Genomic DNA, 11989 nt, shown 5'->3' on the forward strand with positions numbered 1-11989 from the left:
AAATACGGTAAATGAATATGCCACAACAACTATTAACTAAAATATATTCAGTTCAAATATTTTCAAATAAAAATAGAAAATGCTGCAGTGACTTGGTAAAGTGAGAACCCTTCATGTTTCTTCTGTCATCAAACCAAGGCATTAACGACTTGGCTCCTCTTCAGCAGTAACAAAACAAATCCTACAGTAAATCCTACTGTAGTAAAGACTACTGACATTGTTGACCTAATTAAATAAACTACTGCACCATGAGGACAATGAGACACAAAACACTTCCTAACTGGTGTGATACTATGCAGTTGTATTAAATGGCTGGATGCGTATACATGTTTTGAGGACAAGTATGTGAAGTATTGAGTATTTTTTTATCCTTTATACAAGTGGGCTAGAATAATTTTAGACAGACACCTCAAGGACCGGACACTGAAATAAACATCAAACCTTTGTCAAACAGAGTCATAAATGGTGGAGGTTACTGACAGTTATTAATTCATTCTCAGTTCTTTTTTCTAGTAACATTAATAGTGAGAACTTCAGAAAATGTTCTCTTTGATCCTCAAAATTTTGGAATCTAGTCGCCGGTTGGATTGAACGAAATCTGTTTGGTGGACAAAATCTGGCCCTTGGGCCACCATTTGATGATCACTGTCATATATAACAATTCAGAGAAAAAAAAATACTTTTACTATTGGGTCTATAGCTCCAGCCTTATTTGTGACATGAAAAAAACTCAAGGGATGATGTTCATTATCTTTAAAGTCATCATACAGTATGTGCTGCAGATACTTTGTTTAAATACTGTAATATACGCAGACGTCAAGTAGAAAAAACTAAACCCAGAAGAGAGTGTTTTATCTGTGTAGTTGAGACAATGTAGGAGGACTGTGATGTAGGAGGAGGAGGGTAAAGTACAGAGGGAACATCGATGAATGCAGGAGTCCAGTTCCACTAATGGACATAAAGACAACTGATCTACAGTCACTTACTGGAACGTACTCCTGAATACTTACATACAGTAAGTATGTAAGTACATACATATGGTCGTTCTGGACCGATGTTATTATTTTGAAGGTTTGGAACCTCAAAACTGCTGAGCCTCATTTAAACCACAGTGTGGGTCAAAAAAATATTTTTCAACAATAGTTTTAGCTCAAAATAAATTGTATTCTCAGTTGTATCATTAGCATTTTATCTATTTAATGTAATTTTTCCAGGACTCCTAACGCTATGTTTATTTTCAGTTGCCCCACAGAGTGGCCCAGCATTAACCTCATGTGCAGACAACACATTATCAGATGATGCTAAAATAGACACAGATGTTACTGGCATCACAGACAAACCCAGTGGAATACAGCATTTCGCATGTGTATTTATAGTTTCCTCCCTATGCAACATACCCAGTACTTCACACAGACATAATGCATTCACCATAATACAATAAAGTCCCTAATGCTAACCCTAATGCTAACCCGAACTCTAACTCAGTGGGGACGTGCAGAATGTCCCCACAAGGACAAAGTGTCCCCACAAGTATAGCTTTACCAAAAACACACATACACCCACAAAACACATATGGACAGAAGTCAGTCTTGATCATCTGTGTCTGGTTGTCTTCCGTCCACACCCCATCTTGTCTCATTGGTAGAAACCACACTACCGTGTCCATCTGTGTCTCCACCTGTATCGGAGTGGACACTGCAGGGTCACACCTGACAGGTCACATCACACACACATACACACTCATAAACAAATCTATCAATTAATCGAACATATTCACGGTGCGTGGAGCTGATCTGAATGGAAATGGGCACAAAAAGTATCAACATCATTTCTGGTAGTGTACAATGATGGAAACTGGAGAAAATTTTTGAGTTTTTTTTTTATTGGAATTTTTGACTAGAAAGTAAGAAAACTGCAGTATGCTGCATATTATATTAAGGTTTTATCATTGGTGAAGATTGTCTAAAGTACAGAATAAATGCGTAATGTTTATTCATTAGTCTCTATATTATTGTCTTTATATTAATATTATTAGCTACATATATTATATATTATTATTTGTATTTATTAGGCTTTTTTGATTTATAAATCTCTTTTTTTACAGTTTCCTTTAAATAGAACAATCTTGATTCCATTTGACTCAAGTGTGTACCTTCCTTGTGAGACTTTGACCTTTGAAAATCACATTTGAAATCACAGTCAACAGGGAACATGTGATTTACAACATGTGCGGTTGCTGAAAAGCCAGGCATGAAAATATGAGTGCTGCTCACAGACATTTAATTTAATCAGGTTTTACACACACACTCAGAGCAAACATGAAATTCTTTACCAAACTCCATTTCTTTTTTTTAATAATTAATTCTTTTTTATTATTATTTTATAAGATTTTTTTTTCTAGTTCTATCTTACTTTCTTTAAACAAAAGGAACATTCTTTGATGGAAACATCACAAATGTGTTCAGACTTAAACGGAGCAGATGTAGAGAAAAAGCTTTGTTCATTATGACTTTTTTCAACTTGACCTACTGACCTATCACCTTATCTTAAATCAGGTTGTCTTTTTTATCAGGTCCATACATAACATATGGTGTATGTCACATCTAGTTTCATTAATGTCAACACAGCTAACAAGTCTTCCTCTGACCAATGATATTTGTTAAAACACATTTACTGCTGCAGTGTGAAAAGACAACGGTTCATGGGGTGACAGTGAACCTTCCTTTAGGCTAAAATAATGTTCCCAGACTGTGTTACCTGAAGTTACCGCAGACAGGCATCCTTTCACAGCCCGTCCATATTCTGAAATCAATGCACATGAAGCAGCATCTTTGGGCAGAGGGACCAGTGGACTCTGTGGACCACAGTAAATGAAGGGAAAATATCAGTGCATCCGTGTCTGCCCCTTTATCTCACCTTCCCTCCAGCAACATCATCCCTCCACTTTCACTTCCCTACATCAAAGATTAAATTAGTCGTTTTAAAAATCTGATGCTTCGTGTTAATTCATGACAGATTAAAGATGAAACATATTTCTACATCCTTTATAGATTCTACTGCCAATATATGAAGAGTACTAATGATGAGCAGTGCTGTAAGTCTAGGTTTTGTCCTCATTTCCTTGACTAAACTTTAAATCATTTCTGACTTACAACAACTAAAAACATCTCACCTTCCATAGATTGTGTCAAATTGTTCAGATCTGTGTGGAAATTTCAATAAACTAATCTAAGGACTTATTTTAAAGTCCCTTCAGGGTTTTGGAAAAAAAGTAAAACACTTTGATAGAGCTTAGATAGTTACCACAACTCTGACTGTTCTCAAAGTGCCTTATTCTTTGTTTTATTTTGTTTAAGTGTTTTCTTTTTCAGTTTGGTTCTCGACATAAACAGAACAAATGAACAAGACTAAGTTCGATAACCTTAAAGATAAATAGAAAATACATGTATTAGTTGACCATAAAGTTAAAGTAACATCAAAACTTAAGTTTTCAGGCTTGAATAAACACAACTAAAATAATCCAACTTAAATTTCCTCGCTAACAAAGTCAACAAAATGACAACGCAAACTCACCATATTTGGCCTCCAGTTGTTTCTTCAAAACTGATCAGCTGCAGTGGCCATTACTTCCCACCAAGGAGTAGGTGAACGAGCCTCATCCAAGCATTTCACACTTCTGCTTCCTCTAGGTGCACATGGTGACCAGGTTCCTCTGGGAACTAGAGTTCCTAGTTTGGGTTCCACCTCTCCTGCACATGGTTGCCCCCTGCAGGTCTGGAGTGTGGCCTTTGTTCCCCTGTTAATTCACATAATTTTTCAACTATATTTTTTTTTACCAGTCCTTTGACCCAATAAGACAAAGACAAAGACAAAATACAACTCTGGATCATTTTAATGGCAGTTCTGGGTTATGGTTAGTCTTTTAAAGACCAGGGTTCTGTTTGTCAGGCACTGAACACAAAAATCAGAGTGTGAGTGAATATTTATGCTTCCACCAGGCAACCAGTCACTTCCTGTGTTCTGACACTGATGATGGTGTGTGTGTAGTGTGCGTCCTCTGTGTCTGTATAATGAGCAGCCTGTCTTTGTGTGTTGCAGGTCAACAACCTGTGCCGATAAATTAGCATCTGTGGCGAAGGACGACAATTGGACTGAAGATGTTCTCAACACTGTTCACTCTTTTGCAGACGTTCACTGAACTGTAAGTCCAGCGCTTCTCTTTAGCTACTGAACAAACAGCATATACAGAAAATACTGACGTTTTCAAAGTTGAACATTGAAAACTGGAAAATAATAAAGGGGTCGAAAATGTTTTGAAAAGAATGAACATAAAAAAAGACTTGATTGACGACGATGTCTAATTTGTAGTTCATGTTTTAGACTGAATTCTTTCTCCTCTCCAAAACAGACGAAAATTCCAAACAATCTGTCAAACTGAGTTTTCAGCAACACCATTTTAGAGCATAGATTTGTTGCCTGATATTTTGAAATGTTTAGTTTAGTTTCATCAGTCATCATCAGAGTATTTTTTTTATACTTGTAGTCTTCAGGTATCATCTGTGTAGCTCCACATTAGATCAGGTCATGTTATACCACCTGGTAGCTAATGGCTCTGTACTCTCCGTCCTGCCACATAATGAAAAAAACAGCCGCCCCCAATGCCACTTAAAATTTTTATCTCCATCCACATGGGGGGACTCACTCTTTTCTCTGCCCTATCAACATGTGTTTCCAGTCCCAGTGTGATTGCAAAGCTTAATTGCCCCAATTTATCATTAAGGATCAAACTGGTGTTCCTCTGAGGCTTGGGTCAGGAAGAAAAATGAAAAGCCAGGCACCAAGTGCCTACCCTGGGACTGATCCTGCAGTCAGGTGGCCATGAAGTACTAATGGAAGCCAGCTCACTGAGAAGGAAACCAGTGCACACACAACCAACTGTGACCTCTGCCTTTAACCCATTATCACAGTCAGCAGGGGGAAGCTTTAATCCCCCTGGGGGGAGTTTGTGGGGACGGTGCTCAGTTACCACCTCAGTGGTAACTTGGCAACTGGTGGACTTGAACCTGAAGCCTTCCGGACCCAAGTCCGCTTCCTTAACCACTAACCCCTAACCCTAACCCTAAGTCACCACTACTCCAAAGGTGCTGAATAGAAAGGAGGACATTGTGTGTTTTCTGTTATATTATGGAAACAATTGGTTTGTTGTTTTCTGATATCGGCAGCAGCTGTGTTTGAGGGAATGACTGCAGTTTGAATCCAGGAGCTGACATTTGTTGTTTAATTGATGTGTGTATATTTAGGATGTGAATGTTCGTGAATAATAGCAAATCACAAAATATGTTCTTCTTGTTGATTGTTAAAAAAACCTGCCAATAAAACAGAGATGGAAAACTGGGCAAATCAGAAACAACTGCTGAAGATGCATTGAGACTACATTGGTTGAATCACCTGGGGCAGGTGTGAGTGTGTTGTGGGAGGGGTGAAGATAATTCAGGGTCAAAATAAACACATCCTCATTAGTCTCATCAACACAGACTCAATCATTTGGAAATAAAATAAAAAGCAGCCCGATCACACCTAAACCTTAGGTCACAGCAGTTCAACAGTAGTGAATATACACTAGTGATGTCATGACCACCAAAATGTATTGATAAGGTCTGTCAATCAATGAAATCTTTAATTTGGATTTTATCAAATTATGCAAACTGGCTGATGACTAATCATTTCCATTTTTATTTGTTCTTAATCTTACTCTTAAATCCTTTCAAAAATAAATCTATTAAAATTACTATTTTTATGCAACTGTTTGTGTTTCATTACCGCAACAATCCTCAGCTCAATTGCATACTTGAAAGAATATTGTAGTATTTTAGATCATAGTGGATATTTTCCTAAAAATACTTTGAAGTATTTTTTAAGTACTGTGTCATTAGTAAAGTCAGTAGTTATGTTCATGTTTTTTTTCTCTCTCTTTTCTTTATAGTCTGTATTATTAAAAGCAACAGGATGGATGGAAACACAGACAGGCTAAAATAAGAGCATTCTAGAACCAGCCTCTGTGACAGCAAATCACAGCTCCTGCAGTTACATGGACAGTAAAGTGCACCAATCAGAACATTAGCCCTGGTCTCTCCTTCCTTCTGGGTGGTGAGCTCACTGTGGAGCCTCAACACGTTATGTTTGTATCCATTCCATTACAAATGGAACAATATCTGGTTCAGCTTTAGCTCTGCACGCTTTGCTGCCAAACCCTAATGTTGGCATTTTTTAGTTGTGGCTTTTCTATCAATTATTTTAACAGAGGTTATTTAATTACAATCTTATAATCCTGAATCTTGAATTCCAGTTCAGGACACAATCACTGCGCATGTGTGTGTGTGTGTGTGTGTGTGTGTGTTCATTCCATCAACTGCTGGAGGCCTAGCAGCTCTGCTGTGAAGCATGTGATCATTGATGTTTCTAATGCTTGAACTTTGATGATTGACAGCTTTCATTTTTAGGACTATAGAAAAAAAGTTTGGATAATAAAAGAAAAGAAAAGTCAGGCTGCACTTCTGTGAATATTGAACAGACAGTGTGGGTTCAGTGAAACATAAGAGCACATTATGACAACAAAACAAGAGGAGAAAAGTGTTATGTAAATCAGCCAGAAGGGGGACACAAAGAGAGTGAGTCAGCAGTAGCTTCCACTCACCCGCTCCTGATGTTTGACTATGGTCCCTATTTTACTCAGTTAATTCATCTTTTATCCATAGCCACACACAGCCACACTGTCGACACCGTCATAGATTTGAATAAGCTGTGTGGGCTCGGGCTAAAACAAGGCTAATTTTGGATCTACGAGGGGCATGTGTTAATCAAGCTATTATTCTAATCCAGCAGTGATACAAATGTACAAGTGCACCTCTACTGTTTACTGACATTATTACAACCTTGTTATTTATCATAATGAACACAAAAGTTAGTGGGCGTCTGTAAAGGTCTCAAACTTACAAACATGTTGTAACCATCCACATTAAACCTTACTTATTATCATTACCAACCCTAACTGCAGGCAGGCATACATCTGTCACCACCAACAGCGCTGTGTCACCCATCAGCCTTCACTAATATCTTCTACAAGTGACATCCACCCTGTAGACCATGTCTGCATGAACTAAACTGTACTGAACTAAACTGAACTGTACTGAACTGAACTGAACTGAACTGAACTGTACTGAACTGAACTGAACTGAACTGACTCGGCCACTTCACCAGCTCAGTGTGGAGACTGTTTATAGGGTTTTGTTTTGCTGTTTTTTAAAGCTTGATCCTTATAGTCAAGCCTGTTGGTCATTGGCTGGTACAGTGCAGCCTGACTAATGGCCATTTGTTGATTCAATGCATTTGTATTAAATTTAATAATAATAATAATTAACTGTGTGTGTGTGTGAGAGAGAGAGAGGGGGGGGGGAGAGAGAGAGAGATAGAGAGAGCTATGGTCCTGGCATGGACTGCTGAAGTGTCCTGCTCTGTGACTGCTGGGATCAGCTCCAACTTTTTTATTGAATTATTTATAACTGGATATTGTGGAATAACATCCTGTGTGTGTGTGTGTGTGTGTGTCCACTTTTTCACCATATGTCATCTGGTCCTGGCTCCACCTCCTCCTATGATGCTGATTTATTGGTTTTATCTTTAAGGTGAAATTGGACCCGACCTTGTCTGATTGTTTTTGTCATTTATAAAATTGCACTTTTGTTTTATTTTATTTATTTTGTTAATGTTTTAGGTTCATTTTAATCAGGGATGTTAGTATTTGGTTATTTCAGCTTTCAGTTTGTCTGGCATTCTGTGTCAATTTTGGGGATTCATGCTGGAGTTGTAAAACAATCTATTAAATTCAAAATAAGACATTTCAATGTAAAACAAAAAGTATTATTTTTGAGCAATAACGTAAATAAAGTGTGTACTGGCTGTATTTAGGTTGATGATTTGAAGATTATTTCATTTAATCTGAGTAATAATCCTCAGATCAGTATTTAAAACACTGTGATGTGGTTCCTGGGCTGAGCTCACTGCAGTCAGGCTCTGAGCTGACTGACATGTTACACTGTAAGAGGATCTTTACTGATTTACTGACTGAGGTTTCCCTATGAACCCACCAAGTGCCAGACACACACACACACATCCTGAAGTTCTATAAATACCTTTTTTCATGGCATCCTCTTCCTCATCACCTCAGATTTTTCACATGGTGTCAGCAGGTAAAAAGGGAATAAAACAGAAGAGTTAGTCCGTTTTCACTCTTGTTCATTTTGGCTCTTTGATTTTACACTCTCAGCTTCATCACATCTCCTCTCTGCTGATGAGAGGAGGGGCTGCTTTCATCTCTACTTTAGCTTTTCATTGGAGGGAAATGTGTAATGAATAAGTCTGCCTCTTCCAGAAGGATGGAGATATCTGGAGGGCAACAGAAGGAGAAGAAAGAAGGAGGTGTTGGGAGAGGAGGAGAGAAAAGAAATGGTTTGAAAAGCAACAGGGAGTCAGAGTAGGATGGTATTTATTTTTATGACCATTAGTGTATGTTTGAGCCCAATCGTTAGCGGATCTTGACTCCACTTGATCTCATGTCCTTGACATTTGTGCAGCTTTTAGTGCATTTCAGGTACAACATTGATTTTATTGTTGTTTCTAATTAATCTATCGATTTCTTTGATGAAAAAAAAGGTGGTTGCCACGCGACTGTAAAAACTATTTCAACGAGCTGGAAACCCTGCAATCTGTTGCGAAATGATTCACTGTTGGAATCTTCAAAACCATTGGACTCCAGCACACCAAGTTTGAATGTTAAATGCACCATGAGCCGTGAGGATTCTTAGAAAAGCACTCTTGACTCAATAATATCAAGTTTTTTAGATTTGTCTTGTTATTAATAACATAATATACAGTACTTATTATTGGATGTAAACATGTTATGATGCTCACAATGGTTTTCTTGGCAAATCTCTTAAGAAGCTAACACTAAAACAGTGGGAAGCAATACATGTGTGGGTGAGAATAATAGTCCTGAGTTGCACTCATCAAGGTGCTGACAAGCTAAAGTCTGTCTGCTCCTCCTGTCATGGCTCAGTCCGTCAGGATAATTGCAGCAGATGTGTTATTTTGAGCCATGCTTGTAGTGCAGAAATGCATTTCTATTTTTGTCTCCTATTGATCAGCTGGAATGAACATGAAAGTATGATTTCCTTCTGTTGCACAAAACAATAACATGCAGGGGTTAAAAGCCCACAAACATGAATGGTGCTAAATACAACTGGAATAAAAGCCAAGTGCAGAATAAGAAGTGTGGTCATTGTTAAAATGTATCCTTTTAATTCCTGACCTTGGTCTGACCTCTGGCTTCATTTTACAACCCAAGTGAAAAAGCCTCAAGTGCATCCTGAGATAATAATCATGGAAGCTTACCCTGCGCCCTCTAGGACTCTACTGCTGAGTCTGCTCCAGTTCCAGGTCTGCCCCTGGTGGCTCAATTTCATCTCAGACGAGAGCAGTAGAATGGTCCGGTTGGTTGAGATCCAGTTCTAATCCTTCAGTTAATCTCATGGATTTGTTAAAACATCAAAATGGTGGAGCTCATTTGTCAGGCTGTGGCTGTGCTCCTTCCTTTGATCCTTTGATTCCAGCAAATAATGAAGACACAGTTAAGGCTGCTGGGTTGATGCTCTCTTACAACCAACTCTTCTGGCAAACAGTGAGACTTCATGCAACGGCATGTTTTGATGCTCTGTACGCCGGGGGCAGAAATTACTGTCAGAAGAAAGTAGAAACGAAATTAGTACATGTGCCACCTGGACGGGTCACTTCAATAAACATTAATGCTTCCTGTTAGAGTGACTTTGGTCCAGAGTGGCTGTCTGTTTGTATAAGACAGAGTCTTTGTTTTTTATTATTATTATTATTATTATCTTTTTTTTCAGTGATAACACATTGACTATGAAATGGACAACTACATGTTTAATTGTAAATGTATAAACAACAGTAAATAAACAAGAATAAAGATCTATCTATCGATAGATACTCTTGATAGATAGATCTCGATAGATACTCTTGATAGAGTAGTGGGCCACTACTCTATCAAATAGTGGCCCACGGGCCGAATGAAGCCAGCCAAAATGGTCAATCCAGCTGCAACTGAACACCAAAATAAACATCCAATAATAATGTTAGATAATAGAATTTGATTTCATTGGATTTGAGTTTCCAGCCACAAGGTTGTCTGTCCAGAAACAATCTGTCCCTGCCACAAATGTAAGCGGTGCCCCCTGCTGTAGAATACTTTCTAACTAAAAGTCTTTGTGTAGAAATTTAACCCTCGAGCAGCATTGAAGCATTGATGAAAAAACAAAAACAAACAAAGAAGAGAATCATGAAGATAAACCACTAACAAACGTCCAGGTTGATAAAATTCTCTGTATCTCCCTGAAAGTCTTGTGAAAGTGAGTTCATGAAGAAGTGAAGGTCACCTGTGATGGAGCGGTTTCTTTCAAACATGACCTCTTCATTTGGCCACAGAGGAGAGAGTTACCGTAAACCCTAGATAAGAAGAGCACAATCTAGAATGGCAGAGGTGAGCTTCTCTCTGCCCCAAATATATTTGGAACTTACAAAGTAAATTATTTAAAACAATAACTACAGTAGCAAACTATTACATAAATGTCACGGATGGAATCACTTTTCCTGTCAATAACCAATACCAGTATAAATGCATTGTTTAAATAACCATATCAAGCTGACAGCTAGGCCAGGGGGCAGCAGATGGATTTGGTTTTCTATCTGGAGGACTGCTGGTGCAAATCTTCAGCACTGTGGTGTGTTGAGAAAGCACCAAAACTAAAAAGTGCTACTGCGCCTCTACTGTTTTCAGATTTAAAAAGCGATTTCCCTCAGAGTTGAAAATATTTCAAAGAACACAGGCACATGTTTGTCCAGGGTAGGGAAGTCACGATTATAGATTTCCTTGGTAGGATTATTGTTCGAGAATTTATCAGGATTATTATGTATTATGTATACGTTCATTGATTATACAACACTATAAATGTGTAAATTCACATGAACTCTGCAGGTCCTGAACAGAAACAGAAATCATCACTGCTGTGTAAACAATAAAACTGTTCCATGTATTTGTCCTAGAGAAAACAAATGTGAAAGGCTACAGGAGCTCCATCTGTCTGTAAAGACAATCATACAAAGTATAATTACATTACCAACTATATGACCCAATATGTGTAGAATAGAATAGAATACCTTTATTGTCATTATACTTTCAGTACAACGAAATTGTAGCCGTTTCTAATGCAGTGCAAGAAGCAGTCTTAGTGCAAAAAAGAGAAAGAAGAAAGCAAGTTAAATTATATACAGAAAATAAATATAAAGAGAGTCTAGGTAAAAAAATAAACATGGAGGTAGGTATAGTGGTGACACATATTGCACATGTATGTTGTCCAGTGGAATGGACTATTGCACGTGATTGAAATTGCACATATGACAGTGTAATGTACAGATTATTGTAACTGGATACATTGGTAGCCGGAGAGTGTCTGGTCAGTGCATATGGGAGTTCAGGTTACAGCTTTAGGAAAGAAGCTGTTATTGAATCTATTTGTCCTTGTTTTAATGCACCTGTATCGTCTACCAGAGGGCAGCAGGTTAAACAGGTCATAGCCAGGGTGTGAGCTGTCCTTGATGATGGTATTGGCTCTGTTGAGGCAGCGGGAGGTGTAAATATCCATCAGGGAGGGTAGAGGGCAAACTTGATGATGAGGTTGTCGCTGTGGACCGGACTGCAGTCGGGGGTGTAGAGACAGTACAGGAGGGGGCTCAGCACACAGCCCTGTGGGGTGCCAACGCTCAGTGTCTGGGTGGGAACCCAGTCTCACAGTCTGGGGACGGTTAGTGAGGAAGTCCTTTATCCAGGAGCATGTGGGGGGGGGGGGGGGGGGGGGGGCGC

At 38.6% G+C, this 11989-nt stretch overlaps 1 long non-coding RNA gene across 1 annotated transcript; it reads right to left on the reverse strand.

The window, feature by feature from the left end:
* Positions 1-289: 289 nt before the first annotated feature.
* Positions 290-3779, reverse strand: LOC107988478 (uncharacterized). Its single transcript, XR_003049624.1, has 3 exons — positions 3574-3779; positions 2758-2854; positions 290-1709 (listed from the first exon to the last, which is right to left on the reverse strand). It is a non-coding gene; the product is annotated as an uncharacterized LOC107988478 (long non-coding RNA).
* Between the last annotated feature and the right edge of the window lie 8210 nt (positions 3780-11989).

This window comes from Cynoglossus semilaevis, chromosome 4 (genome assembly GCF_000523025.1).
Source record: "Cynoglossus semilaevis isolate Cse_v1.0 chromosome 4, Cse_v1.0, whole genome shotgun sequence".
Classification (NCBI taxonomy): Eukaryota; Metazoa; Chordata; class Actinopteri; order Pleuronectiformes; family Cynoglossidae; genus Cynoglossus; species Cynoglossus semilaevis.